The 16,698-nt window shown below is 42.1% G+C and overlaps 1 long non-coding RNA gene across 1 annotated transcript in view; it reads right to left on the bottom strand.

The window, feature by feature from the left end:
- LOC125962645 (uncharacterized) overlaps positions 1-13,953 on the bottom strand; it is a 601,794-nt gene extending 587,841 nt beyond the window's left edge. The window contains exon 1 of the long non-coding RNA XR_007474070.1: positions 13,826-13,953. This is a non-coding gene — a long non-coding RNA (uncharacterized LOC125962645). The remainder of the gene's footprint in view (positions 1-13,825) is intronic.
- Positions 13,954-16,698: the final 2,745 nt, after the last annotated feature.

Raw genomic sequence — 16,698 nt, 5'->3', positions numbered from 1 at the left:
TTTATCTTTTGGCTGCATTGGGTCTTTGTTGCTGCATGTGGGCTTTCTCTAGTTGTGGCGAGTGGGGGCTACTCTTCGTTGCGATGTGCAGGCGTCTCATTGCGGTGGCTTCTCTTGTTGAGGTGCATGGGCTCTAGGCACACGGGCCTCAGTAGTTGTGGCATGGGGGCTCAGCAGTTGTGGCTCACGGGCTCTAGAGCGCAGGCTCGGTAGTTGTGGCGCACAGTTGTTCCACGGCATGTGGGATCTTCCTGGACTGGGGATCGAACCCGTGTCCCCTGCATTGGCAGGTGGATTTTTAACCACTGTGTCACCAGGGAAGCCCTTGACTTAGTTCTTAAAGAGAGACAGAGGTAGTTCAGAATGGTTCCAAGCAGTGGCTGAGATGGGGAAAAAGATTGGCCAACCCCAGCCTAGAAAAGTGAACCCTCCTGACCCTCTTCATTGTGGCCCAGGATAGATCAGCTGAAAATCCTGAAACCTTCCTGTAGAAATAATACAAGTTACTGTAAACCAAAGGTGAGGTGAATGCCAGGGTACTACAGTAACCTTTTTCCTTTGTGGGTAGTGGTGGAGCATGAATTCTCTACTTCTCATGGGTCCCTCTGCTGCAGTGGCCTTTTCTGTCACATCTCTGCTCTCAGAATAAAGTTTATGATCAATAAAGGAGAGTCTGAGGGACCGAGGACAAAGCCAGAATTGCAATATCTAGGACCTTCGTTCTAACTATTGTGAAGCATTCCCTTTGCTGGTCTCCCTGCTTATATTTTTGCCCTCCTATATATCCTTTTGCCATACAGAAAGCACAAATTTATTGTTTGAAAGCATAAACCATATATCACTTCTCCAGTTAAATGTTTTCAAGGGCTACCCATTGCACTTTGGATAAAATCTCAAGTATTCAACATGATCTACAAGGCCCTGCCTGGTCTGTCCCCTACCATAGTCTAGATCTCCACCATCTCCAATCTCCTCCCTAACTAAACTCCCACCACCCAATCTTTCTTTTCCTCCAACTGATGAAAGTCCCTTCCAACCTCATGGTCTCTGTACTGCCGTTCCCTCTAGCTGGAGTGCTCTTTCCCAAAGATTTTCACCTTGTTTTCTCTTCTTCCTTCAGTCTTAAAGAAAAACAGCTTCATCAAGATATGATTCACACACCATACAATTCACCCATGTAACGTATACAATTCAGCTTTTTTTTTTTTTTTTTTTTGCGGTACACGGGCCTCTCACTGTTGTGGCCTCTCCCATTGCGGAGCACAAGCTCCGGATGCGCAGGCTCAGCGGCCATGGCTCACGGGCCCAGCTGCTCTGTGGCATGTGGGATCTTCCCGGACCGGGGCACGAACCCGTGTCCCCTGCATCGGCAGGCGGACTCTCAACCGCTGCGCCACCAGGGAAGCCCTACAATTCAGCTTTTTTAGCATATTCACAGAGTTGTGCAACCATCACCTCTCATCTAAATCTTTTATTCTTGACTTCATTCAGATTTTAAATCAAATGTCACACCATCAAATGGGAATCTCCTATCACCTAATCAAAAAGCTCACTCTGTCTCTATGGGCAGTCTCAATCCCATTATCCTTTTTGGTAGTGCACTTAAACTTCTGGGGGGTTTGTTGTTATTGTTATATATATATATAACTAATATATATTTATATATTAAAATATGTTTATATAATGTATTATTCGTGTATTTATTGTCTTTTTTTCATAGCACTAAGAGGGTGTACCTGACAGTGAACACTCAGTATTTGAAGAATGAATAATGATAACATTATCTTTCACTTATTGTGCCTTGTATTGTATTTAGAATAGAGATCATCTTTACAACAAACTTGAAAACCTGGGATTATGATCCCTAAAACTAATATAGAAAATAAGGCTCAGAGAGTTTTGTCACTTGCTCAGAGTTACATAATTGGTGAGCACCAGGGCTGGAATTCAAACCCAAGGCTGCCTGGCTCTAAGTGAAGGGACTTTTGATTAGGCCAAGGTAACCTGAACCCATAAAGTAAGTAAAAACTTATATGACAAGCTTCAGGTTCCAGAAACGTGGAAACTAGATAGATAATCTGAGAACCCTCTGGCCACAAAACCCCTAGAATGTTGAACAAAATATCACCAACATATTTGAAATGTGTAGCTGAGCATGCACAATACTAAGGGAAATGCTCAAAGGCCAAAAATGAAAAGGGAGCTGGACCCCAGAACTGTGTGAAGGCATAAGTTATAGTTGACCTGGGGATATTCATCAATCTTAGTAACAAAGAGGGTTGTATTTTGTGGCTATGGGAAACAAAAGACAAGGTTTTTTATATGATGTGGGGATTTGGAACTGAGATCTCAGGGGAGGAAAAAAAAAAGACACTTGAAGGGCTACACCCTCAGTAAAATAATGAACTGCGAAAATTCATCTTCTGGTAAAGGAAGACTCTGAGGAAATTTTCTGTCCTGGCCTGGATTCTAGCTTGGGGGAAAAACTCCTCCTCTGATAACTTTTTTTAAACTTTCAATTCTTTTAAATGTTTTGAGACTCATTTTATGGCCCAGCCTATGATATATCTTGGTGAATATCCCATGTGTACTAGAAAAGAATGTGTATTCTGCAGTTGTTGGGTGTAATGTTTTAGAAACATAAGTTAGATCCAGTTATTTGATAGTGTTGTATAACTCCCCTTTATTCTTACTGTTTTTTGTCTACTTGTTCTATTAATTATTGAAGAGGGATGTTGAAATCTCCAACTGTAATTGTGGTTTTAGCAACTGTCAGTTTGTCTGGAGTTTGCCATTGATTTATAATCATTTTCAATTGTTATATAGTTTTGATAAAATAACCTTTTTATCATCATGAATATTCCTCTTTAATTCCAGTAATACTTGTTCTGTTAACATAGCCACTTCAACCATACCAACTTTCTTAGTGTTTGCATGTTTACCTTTTTCTATCTTTTTACTTTATATTTAATATGCATCTCTTAAGTGAGTGTTTTGTGGTCTGTTTGGGTCTTGCTTTTATATCTTGTCTGACTTTCTTTGATCTTTTTTCCTCCTTTCCTGATTTATTTTGGATTAATCAATATTTTTTGGTCATTTATTATCTTATTTTCTTTTGCCTTCTTAGCTGTACTTATTTATTTTTAGTGGTTTCTCCAGAGCTTACAATAGATATCTTTAAATTAATATAGTTTACTTTCAAATAATAGTGTACTTTTCACTTATAACATAGGAACCTTACAAATATATTTCCAATTCACTCCATCCCATCATTTGTGCTATTGTAATATATCTTCTGTGTGTTTTAAATCCCACAAGACACTTTTATCATTTTTGCTCTGAATAGTCAAGTTAAAAATTTAGAAAAAAAGGTCTATTTATCTACATATTTACTGTCCCTGGCATTCTAATTCCACCTTTCCATCATTTTTCTTAAGCCTGGAGAATGTCCTTAAACAACTCCTGTAGTGCAAGTCTCCTGACAATAAATTCTCTCAGCTTTCTTTTGTCTAAATGTGTCTTTATTTTGCCTTCCTTTTTGAAGAATATTTTTGCTGGATACAGAATTCTAGGTTAACTTTTTTTTTCCTTTCAGTACTTTAAAGATCCCATTGTCTTCTTCCTTTTATTGTCTCTGATGAAAGTTAGAAATATTTCTTTTCACAGCTCTCTTGTATATAATGTATTTTCACCATCAGGCTACTTTTAACATTTTTTTCTTTATTACTGTTGAGAAATTTTTGAGAAATTTTATTGTGATTTGCCTTGGTGTGATTTTCTTTATGCTATCCTCTAGGGGTTTACTGAACTTCTTGGATCTATAGGTTTAGAGTTCATCATATTGGAAAATTTTTCAGCTATTATATTTTTCAAATAACTTTTCTGCCCCTCATATTTCTCTTTTCTCTCCTCCAATTACACATATGTTAGACTGCTTGGATTATCCCACAGGTGACTGAGTGGGACCTCAAGTGGTGGGATTTTTTTTCAGTCTTTCTCAGTGTGCTTTAATTTTGGTCATTTCTGTTGCTCTTATTTCAGGTTCACTGATTCTTCTTCATCTAATCTGCACAGCAGATGTTTCATTTCAGATACTGCAACTTTCGCTTCTAGAATTTTCATTTGGTTCTTAGTTTCTACCTGGCTAATGAGAAATCCATATTTCTTTCCCTCATTATGTTCATAGATTTCTTAACCTTTTGGAATATACTTATAATAGTAGTTTTAAAGTCCTTGTTTCCTATTTCATCATCTCTGTCATTCCTGGGTCTATATTGGCTGATTCTTCTCCTGGTAATGGGTCATATTTTCCTTCTTCACGTGTCTTTATACAAATTATTTTGTACACAAATGTGTACAGTTTACTTATGAAAGTAATTTTGTACTATATCCTGTACATTATAGATGCCACTGTATTGAGTGTCTAGATTTGGCTATCATCCTTAACAGAGTTTTGAGTTTTGTTCTGCCAGGTAGTTAATTTACTTGCAGAGTATCACATGAACTTCAACCTAAACCTTACACCCTATACAAAGAATAACTCAAAATGATCACAGATTTAAATGTAAAATGAAAAACTATAAAACTTTCAGAGGAAAATGTGTGAGAAAATCTTTGGGCTCTATGGATAGGCAAAGCGTTTTGAGACCTGACACCAAAAGCATAAGACTATAAGACGTTTTTCCCAAAGTAGCTGTACCAGTTTACATTCCATCAGCAATAGATAAGAACCCTGAAGGCTCTACATTCTCACTAGCATTTGGTGGAGTCAGTATAAGTTGCATTTTTCAAGGAATTTATTTATTTTACTTAAGTTGTTGAATTTATTACAATAAATTTGTTCTTAATATTCCTGTTATCCTTTTGATGTCTGTACAATCTTAATGATATACTTTCTTATTCTTAACATTAGTAAGTTTTAACCCAGACTGATTTTCCCAGTAGATAGCTTCACAAGTTGTTGGATGCATTTTTGCCGTATAGAAAGATGAGGCATATGTGTCCGATGGAGAAAGTTCAAGTGAGTGATAATTTGGGGAACTGGAGGTGGGGGAAGGAAAGAATCCCTTCCAAAGTGGTTGTTTGAATAGCATTGCTGAATTGTAATCCACTTCTCTATAGTAGAAAAGCCCAAAGTTTCCCCTAAATTTATTTTACACACACACAGAGTTTTCTCCAGTGAAAAACATTCATAATATAAACTTGCAAATTTTTCCAGGTTTCTTAGATTCAATCACCTGCTTGTCAGTGTTTTAGACTAGAAGGCGCTCCAAATTAAATTGAGATAATTGAAGCAAAATCTCTGTGCTCGACACAATTGTTACGGAAAAGGAATTTCCTTTGAAAGGTAAACACAGGCCTTATGAACAGCACTGACGGGGCCTGCTGAAATCACTTTTCACTCCATTCAGGGTTACTTTCCTTTCAGATGCACAGGGTGGAGGAGAACAAATGATTTGTCAAATAAAATGAACAGGGAAAATTTTAGGAGGCTAAAACGGATTTCCGATACAGGAAATTTATTTGAACAAAGGTGTTTTCTCAGGCAATAGATTCAACCCGCCATAGAATGCAACATTTGTTCAATAATCTCCCAACCCTACCGTACCGTATCAGTGTCATCTTTACATAGCACATTTCCTCTTCATCCAAATTCTGCCACATTTATGGGCCTCGCATTATCTCCTCAACTCTGCCATGATATTTCTGGACAAATAAGTAACTGAATACTCTCAACCTCAGAGTTTCTTGGTGAAGAAACAAAACACAGAAATCCTGAGAGAGAAGCACTGTCACTTTTCCCAGTGACAATTTGACTCTTTGTTTAAATTGTGTGTAAACAGAAACCCAACCTGCTAGTAAGCTGCTTTTAAATCTGCCAGAACTGCCCCTTTCCCCATCATCACCCTGCAATGCTTGCATTAAATGTTGGCAAATGCAGAACAGTTGTGGGAACATTCAAATGTAAACCATAAATGGCTCAGAAGTGAAGGAACCAGATCATGGGGTCCTGACCCTCAGAGGACATTTTTGGAGAATGATTTTGTTTTCTGCCTTGAGCTCACTCATAATAGTCACACATATACCTTAACTTTGTCTCCATTCATTCATTGAATCAGTAGATCATTTGAATGATGGGTCCAGAAAGTTGGGGTTTTTTTTTTAATGATTCTCAAGGTACTATCAAAATGAAGCTACCTATTTGGGTCCTACTAGCAGTGTCTCAAAAGAAGCATTAGGCCTCCTTTACAAATGAGGAAGCTGAGACCCCATGAGGCGAAGTCACTGCCGGATCCAGCTCTGGGGGCAGAGTTCTGGGGACCAAGCTGGCTTAGTGTTCCAAGTCCTCTAACTCGTAGGTCAACTCTGATTCCCACACACCACCAAGAAGCCACTTTCATCTCTCTGAGCTCAATTTCTGCCTCTCTAAAAGGAAATCATCATCATGGCTTTGTCGACCACACAGGGCCTTTGGAGAAAGCTGACGCGACAAGAGATGGGAGAGGGCTCAGGGTGCTCGTGAAGTCCACATAAGGGTAGAAGTGGTACCTTGAAGAGACCTCCTTTGCTTTGATCCCTCACATGGCAGCCCTTGAGCCACACCTAAGGCCCATACTTCCTCAGGCAAGGAAGGATTCTTTCCTGGAGCCTTCAGAGTGGGCAAGGCCCAGCAGAAACCTTGATTTGAGACTTCCAGCCTCCAGAATCATGAGACAGTAACTGTTGTTTAAAGCCACCAGTTTGTGGTACTTTGTTACAGCAGCCCTAGGAAATTCATACAGTCCTTTCTGGTAAATGTATTGTTTCCAAAGATGGCGCTGAACAAGATTCAGCAACAGCCCTTCAGATTCCCAGGCCTCCACCAGAGAAGCATGAGACCACACGTTCTCAGGGCAACTGGTTAATTAACACTCAGATTAGCCTGGTAACCCATGGTTCTTTCCCTATCCCTCCTGCCTATTTCAGCAGAACATCTGATCAGGTTCAAATGCTAGACCAGGAGGATGGCCCAAAGGCACCTGATCTGGTCAGGAATCACCTGGCAACACTGACATAGGTAGGAATTCAGACAGAGGGCCAGCGATGGCTGGGGAGGTCAGTGCACATGGAAAGCCCCGTGTAGAGGCAAAGTGATAACTCTTTCCCAGGCAGCACCACATCGCGGGGGCAACACTGGTGACAAAGGAGTGGAAGGGCCGAGGGCCGTGGTTGCAAACTCTGTGGTTGCAAAGCCAAGGAGGCTCGGCAGAGAGGGAAGTGAGTACGGCCGTCAAGATATAAGGGGTCTGGAGTGATCTGGAGAGCTCCTGCCCTCTCCAAAACTCAGGGTGGCCAGACGTAACTCCCCAAGCTTTATGGGAAGCCAGAGACCTAGATTTTTTTCTTAATTGAAGTATAGTTTATTTACAATATTGTGTTAGTTTCAGGTGTACAGCAAAGTGATTCAGTTATCCAAATTTTTTTCTATTCTTTTCCATTATACTGAATTACAAGATGCTGAATATAGTTCCTGTCCTATACAGTAAATCCTTGTTGTATATCTATTTTATATATGGTAGTGTGCATCTTATCAATCCCATACTTCCAATTTATCCCTCCCCCCACATCCCTTCCCGTTTGATGACAATAAGTTTGTTTTCTCTGCAGAGACCTAGATTTTTATGTGAAATTTCCTGATCTATAAAGCACTGGGTGGGCCAAGTAAAGCACTGGGACCTCAAGGTGGGCCCATAAAGGCACTGGTTGGTGATGCTCTGTAACAGAGGTTAACTCCTTCCACCATCCACCCTGACATCTGGCTGTGCGTGGCCACAGCTGCTTTAGTGGCCCTTAGGCACCTTCCTAAGTGATCACAAAGGGTTATGGCCTTCTCTGGTGCGGAGAATGGGCAGGTCTCTCTGGGGCAGTGAAACAGTGTGAACGTTTGCATTTCACTGGGATGCGATCATTACAAACCAGATCAAGGAAACCTGAGAAAGTCAAGGGCTGGGAGGGGAAGAAATGTGTCGTGTGACCTCTTAAGCAATTAGCGTTGATGTCCCTAGCAGCTGCTGAATTCCAGAGGTCATTCCAGAAGCTATGATTTGGAATCAGTCTCTTAAGACACACTTAAAGGCATTGGGGCTGGATGCCTGGCCCAGAGAAGAGAAAACCCAAGGTGCAAGGGCGTGGTGAAAGGGAGGGAGAGGGAGTAGTTATCCCTGTCCTCAAATACCCGCCGGTTGTTACAGTTGGAGGGAAGTAGCTTCTTTTGTGAGGATCCAAGAGTTAAACCCAGGGCCAGCAGGTGGAAGTTATAGGGAAACAACTCCCTAGCAATCAGAGGGCTAAAGGTGGAGTCGCTTGCCTTTGGAAGAAATGAGCACTCTGTCGTGGGAGGCATCCAAGCACACGTTCAGTGCCCACCGTTTGGAGATTATATGGTGGAGAGAAGCATCACTTTGGACAGACTCTGGAGTTCCATCCATCCTAGAAATTCTGTGATTTATCTTACTAGACACAGTTCAATTGACCTGCTTTATTTGGGGTCTTGTTTTTTGTTTGTTTGGGATTTGATTTTGTTTTGTTTTAGAAGATATGCAGAAACTTCAGAATTCTCTTTCCACTCTAGAAATGGGACTTAGAACTCTCAGCACAGGGACTATGAGGAGTGGAAAGTGACCCTGGACCGCGATACTTTCGAGGTGAAGGTAGCAGGGAGTCACTGACAGTGCCTTAATTTGTGGCTGCTGGGAAGAACTAAAGTACAAGCCAGGCTTCTGAGAAACAGGAAGGAAAATGGGCAGATAGGACATGGAATCCTGGAATTAATAAGAAGTCAAATGGCTGAGTCACTGAGATAATTTCCAAGTCTGAAGGTAACAGGAAAAAATAAGAAATGGAAAAAAGAAAATCGACACTTGGAGAGTAATGAAGGCTTTCCAGAGACCTCTGGTGACCAACACAACAGGAGAAGTCAGGAAAAGTTAATTACACCCTGCTAGGGGAGTCCTTCACGGCAGCCAGACGTCCTGCTCCGGCCTTCGCCTATCACTGGATTCCTTCCCAGTCAATAGCAGCCCTCACACCCACCCCAGGACCCAACGAGACCAGGGGCTCACCATTTGCGCAAGTGATCTCCTTCACGTCCAGTTATAGTGTTGAGCAGTCCATTTCATCACTCCCCCTCAGTAAGGACGCAGAACATCAGAACAGAAGTAGACTAGACGTTGGGAAACACTGCATGCGTCGTACAGAAGGGAAAGCGGAGGCCCAAAGAACGGTCCCTGTACCAAGTGCGACAGGGAAGATTGAGATGTGCAAGAGCCGCTTCATGTTCTCTCCTAAATTAATAGAAAAGAAGTTCACAGCACTGAAGATAGAGCTCACGCTTCTGCGTTAAAAAACATCATCTCTGGAGATTAATATGGGAGTCTCTCCAACTCAATAACTGGCTTTTGAGAAATAGGATTTCTCCTGTCCCACACACTAAAAGTCACGTTTTTGTTGACAGGGTGAGGTTTGGGGATGTTCTTAAGTACCACCAGGCTCTGTGTTCTGCCCTGTTCACAGACCCACCCAGAAAGCAGGCCCATCCCTGGGTGGTTCAGGGGCATGGAACCTGTTTGGCCCACTTTGAAAGACACAGAGAGGCCCAGCAGGGTTCCCAGCAGGACTGGGAAGCTTAGGCAGTTTTCTGAGCCAGGGCGGTCACGTGTGTAAGGAACTAGAGAGAGCAGATCCATTTACTCTTTCAGTATTTCCTTACCTTTTTTCAGGATCAGAAAATGTCCCCAGACTGTTCTTTTGGGGTGTGATTTAGACTCGTCGTTAAAACCACCCTTTGCGCCTGCTGTCCTCCTTCTCCTGCCTGTGAAGAAGGCCTCAGCCCCCCTTCCTCACTGCCCCCTCTTCTCTTCCGGTGACTCCAGGACCTCCTGACCAGGCCTCTGCCCCACCCCTGCCCGCCACTCTGCACACAGTGTTGGACAGACCCTTTCAATACAATTTTGATTGTGCTGCTCACCGTATAAAGGCCTCAGTGGCTTTCTCAGTGCATTGAGTAAATGCCATCCTCTTCAGGGTGGCCAAGAAGCAGATTAAAATTAGGCCACCGCCCACCTCTCCACTTCCTCTCCCTTGCCCTTGGCCACACCCCTGGGAGGCACTGCCCCTTGCTGCTAGCTCCCTCCAACCCACACGGTGCTACGTCTACCTGAGTCATCCCTCCCTGCTCCCTGCCGACCTAGGTCCCTCTCACCTTTTGGTCTCATTGGGGAGGGCTTGGAGAAGGCGTTCCTGAGCACCCAACTAAAGGGCCCTTCCCAGGTTTTCTGAGTTAACCCACTGCTCTGGTATTGTCTGCAAGGCTTTGTCAGTATCTGTTGATAGCTGATTTAGTTGCTTGTTTATTTCTTTCTAGTCTTCCCCCTGCTTGAGTTTAAGAGGGACCTCATCTGTTTTCTTTATTATTACAATCCTGGCTCATAGAACCGTTCCTGATGTGTAATAGTTGCTCAAGAAATACTTGTGGGAAGGAAGGAAAGAGGGAGGGAGGAAGAACGGGAGAAGAAAAAGAGAAAGGATAAAGGAAGCCTCTTATATCTACATATACTAGTTGGTGTCTAGCTTGAAGAGGGTAGTAGCTAAAACAAAAGGATTAACTGTGGGTTTTAATGCATTATAAGCAGCAATATTGGGGGGCAGATTGGGGGTGGGGAGCCCTCAGTCTCACCTTCCAGGCAGCCAGCTCTGTGGTCCAGGGGAGGACAGACAGGAGCTGGGGAGGTAAAGGGAGCTGCCAGTGGGGCGCGATGGTTGGATGGAGTGGATGGAGGAGGGGAGAAGTCTCCGCCCTCACAGGTGGGCAGGATCAGCCCTGCCTGGCAGATGTGTGATGGTAGCATCTGCCATTGTATAAACAGCATCAGGACCAGCCTTGCCCTCAAATAACGTAGAATCAATGAAAGAGCTGGTGGAATGCAAATATTTAGGTCAGAGCGAGGAATATAATTTATTTCCCTCCTTCAGCCCATGAGGTCCTTGGAGACGGGACCAGGTCTTCTGAAGTTATGCAAATGAAGTATGTCGCTCAAGACCTGGCCTCAGGTGGGCACTGCACACACAACTGAGCTATGATGAAGGTGGCTCAGGAGGGGGTGGGACCTTGTTCCAGGGAGGTGGCATTGCACCAACCTTTGGTGTTCCAGAGGGCAGGACTCATGTGGCTGGACACGTGCTACACAAAAGCAGCTGGCTGGCCACCAGCAGAGAAATCTCTTTTAACCGAGAGCGCAGACACTGGACAGCTTGACTAGGGGGCTGGAGCGGGCAGGAGCTTCCCACACTGGAGGCCGAGGAGAGGAACAAGTGCTCAGGTGTTAGGTAGGAGATGGTAAAGACGGTGGTCTGAGTCCCTGCCACACCACAGATTATTCTATGATGCCCAGACTAGATCCATTTCCCACTGATGCCCAAGTGGACACTCGGAGCCATCGGGAGGGTGCTCAGCTCATCAGGGGAAAGTCAATTCCCTACGGCTTTTACTTATAACTTTGTTTGCAGATAGTGAGCCTTTTCTGTCCGGCTCCTCATCCCCATCCTTTCTGCCTGTGACAATCACATTATTTAATTTAGACGAGTGAAGTTACCTTAGATCAATTATACTTATTTTTCCTGTGTAATTTCCAAAGCTTAATATCTCCATTCAGGCCCAGCCTGGGGGACAGGTTGTCTAGCAGAGTCCTAAACGATTTCAGCCCTTAATTCAATTCTACTTTTACCACAGCCCAGGCAGCGAGCATAATTCTTTTATCCCTAAGATGTCTCATTAGCAATAATCTAATAGCACATATTAAAATATAGGTCACCGAGGTGGGCTGCCAAGTGGAAGCCTTGTCATAACTTTGAAGGCTGGACAGCTGTCTTGTTCCCCCCCCATGACACACCCCAATCCCAGGCTTAATTCTCAAACAATCAACTCACAAAAACAGTTTACTTTCTGCAGTTCAAGGTTAAGAACTAACCCTGGCTAGAAAATAGTGTTGGTATCTGTTGCCATGGGGTGGGGTGAGGGAGACAGTTCTTACCAACATGACACAGTAGAAAAGATCTCTGGCCTCTAGCATTTGGAGCTGGGGCTCTCATCGCAGTTGTGTCCCGAACTTGCAAAGTAACCTGAGGGTATGATTTTTACTCTCTCAGACCTCAGTTTTCACATCTGTAAGGGGGGAAGGCAGTGGAATTAGAGCCATTGTTCCTCTGGCAGTCCAAGTTCAACTCGTCCTTGTGTGCCCTTGATGTTTTCCTTTAAGTCAATTCACTCTTCTAAATTAAATACATTTGTTTTAAAAAGGAAGCTCAAGTATCAATATGGAAAAATCTCAAGAACATTTGTAGAAAGATTCATGCAGAATGATGCCATTTGTATAAATATTAAACATGCAAAACTAAATACTAGCAAACAGAATCCAACAGCACATTAAAAGCATCGTACACCATGATCAAATGGGGTTGATCCCAGGAATGCAAGGATTCTTCAATATGTACAAATCAAACAATGTGATAAACCATACTAATAAACTGAAGGAGAAAAACCATATGATCATCTCAACAGATGCAGAAAAAGCTTTCGACAAAATTCAACACCCATTTATGGTAAAAACCCTCCAGAAAGTAGGCATAGAGGGAACTTACCTCAACATAATAAAGGCCATATATGACAAACCCACAGCCAACATCGTTCTCAATGGTGAAAAACTGAAACCATTTCCTCTAAGATCAGGAATAAGACAAGGTTGCCCACTCTCACCACTATTATTCAACATAGTTTTGTAAGTTTTAGCCACAGCAATCAGAGAAGAAAAGGAAATAAAAGGAATCCAAATGGGAAAAGAAGAAGTAAAGCTGTCACTCTTTGCAGATGACATGATACTATACATAGAGAATCCTAAAGATGCTACCAGAAAACTACTAGAGTTAATCAATGAATTTGGTAAAGTAGCAGTATACAAAATTAATGGACAGAAATCTCTTGCATTCCTATACACTAATGATGAAAAATCTGAAAGAGAAATTAAGGAAACACTCCCATTTACCACTGCAACAAAAAGAATAAAATACCTAGGAATAAACCTACCTAAGGAGACAAAGACCTGTATGCAGAAAACTATAAGACACTGATGAAAGAAATTAAGGAAGATACAAACAGATGGAGAGATATACCATGTTCTTGGATTGGAAGAATTAACATTGTGAAAATGACTCTACTACCCAAAGCAATCTCCAGATTCAATGAAATCCCTATCAAACTACCACTTGCATTTTTCACAGAACTAGAACAAAAAAATTCACAATTTGTATGGAAACACAAAAGGCCCGAATAGCCAAAGCAATCTTGAGAAAGAAAAACGGAGCTGGAAGAATTAGGCTCCCAGACTTTAGACTATACTACAAAGCTACAGTAATCAAGACAGTATGGTACTGGCACAAAAACAGAAATATAGATCAATGGAACAGGATAGAAAGCCAAGCAATAAACCCATGCACATATGGTCACCTTATCTTTGATAAAGGAGGCAAGAATATACAATGGAGAAAAGACAGCTTCTTCAATAAGTGGTTCTGGGAAAACTGGACAGCTACATGTAAAAGAATGAAATTAGAACACTCCCTAACACCATACACAAAAATAAACTCAAAATGGATTAAAGACCTAAATGTAAGGCCAGACATTATCAAACTCTTAGAGGAAAACACAGACAGAACACTCTTTGACATAAATTACAGCAAGATCCTTTTTGACCCATGTCCTAGAGAAATGGAAATAAAAGTAAGCAAATGGGACCTAATGAAACTTAAAAGCTTTTGCACAGCAAAGGAAACCATAAACAAGACAAAAAGACAACCCTCAGAATGGGAGAAAATATTTGCAAATGAAGCAACTGACAAAGGATTAATCTCCAAAATTTACAAGCAGCTCATACAGCTCAGTATCAAAAAAACAACCCACTCCCAAAATGGGCAGAAGACCTAAATAGACATTTCTCCAAAGAAGATATACAGATTGCCAACAAACACATGACAGGATGCTCAACATCACTACTTATTAGATAAATGCAAATCAAAACTATAATGAGGTATCACCTCACACCAGCCAGAATGACCATCATCAAAAAATCTAGAAACAATAAATGTTGGAGAGGGTGTGGAGAAAAGGGAACCCTCTTGCACTGTTGGTGGGAATGTAAATTGATACAGCCATATGGAGAACAGTATGGAGGTTCCTTAAAAAACTAAAAATAGAACTACCATACGACCCAGCAATCCCACTACTGGACATATACCCTGAGAAAACCATAATTCGAAAAGAGTCATGTGGGGCTTCCCTGGTGGCGCAGTGGTTGAGAGTCCGCCTGCCGATACAGGGGACACAGGTTCGTGCCCCGGTCCGGGAGGATCCCGCGGAGCGGGTGGGACCGTGAGCCATGGCCGCTGAGCCTGTGCGTCCGGAGCCTGTGCTCCGCAACGGGAGAGGCCACAACAGTGAGAGGCCCGCGTACCGCAAAAAAAAAAAAGAAAAGAGTCATGTACCACAATGTTCACTGCAGCTCCATTTACAATAGCCAGGACATGGAAGCAACCTAAGTGTCCATCGACAGATGAATGGTTAAAGAAGATGTGGCACATATATACAATGCAATATTAGTCAGCCATAAAAAGCTACAAAGTTATTTGTAGTGAGGTGGATGGACCTAGAGTCTGTCATACAGAGTGAAGTAAGTCAGAAAGAGAAAAACAAATACCATATGCTAACACATGTATGTGGAATCTAAAAAGAAAAAGAAAAAAAAGATATAACTGGTTCTAAAATGTTTGTTCTTGAGCTAGAACCTATATTAGCAACCATTCATGGAAAATCAGCTAGCAAAAAAAAAAAAAAAAAAATGGTTCTGAAGAACCTAGGGGCAGGACAGGAATAAAGATGCAGATGTAGAGAATGGACTTGAAAACACAGGGAGTGGGAAGGGTAAGCTGGGACAAAGTGAGAGAGTGGCATGGACATATATACACTACCAAATGTGAAATAGGTAGCTAGTGGGAAGCAGCCACGTAGCACAGGGAGATCAGCTCGGTGCTACGTGACCACCTAGAGGGGTGGGATAGGGAGGGTGAGAGGGAGACGCAAGAGGGAGGAGATATGGGGATATATGTATATGTATAGCTGATTCACTTTGCTATAAAGCAGAAACTAAAAAAAAAAAAGCAAAACCATACTTTCTGTTGTTTAGACAGGCAAAACTAGTCCATGACATTAGAGGGGAGGAGGGAGGAGATGGTGACGGAGAGGGGGTACAAAGGAGAATTCTGGGGTGCTGGTCATTTTTTTTTAAGTATATTCATTATGTAAAAAGTACACTCGTAATTATTGCACTTTTCTGTATTTTTCTGTGTGTGTTAAGCCTCATAGACACACACACATATATGTAAGATAATTTTAGGAGTATACACATACAATTTTAGTTATATATCCCTATATCTGTCTCTGCATTTATCCATCCATCCATCCATCTACCTATCAATCTATCATCCATCTATCGAAAACATAGATACATGCTTGGGAATAATCAATATTATATAAGGATGGCGGCAGGCCAGGGCAGGTGGGAGGGAGAGGAATACAATTGGGAAAGAGACTCAGGAACTTCGACCATATTTCTAATGTTTTTATTTCTTAAGTTAGTTAGTTGTTTGTTATAGGAGTGTCTATAATTTTATGTAAGTCTGAGATATGTCATAAGTTTAAAATCATTAAGTAATAAATAATGAAAGAAACTTTATATAATATCAGAAATCGAAAACCACTACCACATGCTATAAATAGATGGTAAGCATAACAATAGATATGCAATGAGATGAAACACTGTTATTCAATTGTACTTTGACACTGTTTGGGCTAGAAGGGTCTGATCCTGAGCCCCACTTCCCTCTGTTGAAATGGGGATCAGTGAAGGAGAAAGAGGTGCTACTTCAATAGTCAGGGTTAAAAGGACATGGTGTTACCAAACGAAACGTTGGAGTTTGGATCAGAGAAAGGTTTATTGCAGGGCCATGCAAGGAGAACAGGTGGCTTATGCCTGAAAAGACCCCAAGCTCCTCGAAGGGTTTCAGCAAAGCATTTTTAAAGACAAGGTGAGGGAGGAGCATGGCTTGTTCTTGCAAACCTCTTGGTGTCAGAATCGTTTGTTCTTGTAGCTGTCCATGTAGGTCAGGTCAGGATGTTCCTGTAAACCTCCAAGGAGGAAAATGTTATTCTCTCTGTTCTGCAACTTTTTATCTCTATATGAATGGAAAAGTATTATACCCTTAAAGGTCAGGGCCTTGAGAATGGGCTGTGCTGTATATTTCAGGCTATAGGCAACATTCTTAACTGGAAGCAAAAGCAATAGAATACAAAGGTTAAAACAGAAGAAACAGATCTAATATGGAGTCAGATTTGTTCTTCTCTATTACAGTGGGAAGGGGGTCACACTTTCTTCCTATATGAGGCAAAGCCACTTAAAGCAGGGGCTGCATGGGCCTAAATCATCAACATCTCACAACCCATTGTGCTGCTGTACTTCAGGAAAGGGTAGCGAGGTCCCTCTAAGCCCTGGCTGTCCTGCCTTCTAAGTGGTTTGGGGAGTGGAGTAGGTCTTGTTAGGAGTGGGCTGGGAGACA

Source organism: Orcinus orca, chromosome 20, assembly GCF_937001465.1.
Source record: "Orcinus orca chromosome 20, mOrcOrc1.1, whole genome shotgun sequence".
In the NCBI taxonomy this organism is placed as follows: Eukaryota; Metazoa; Chordata; class Mammalia; order Artiodactyla; family Delphinidae; genus Orcinus; species Orcinus orca.
Note: the sequence above shows the minus strand (reverse complement) of the source record. Positions and strands in the feature narration are given on the sequence as shown.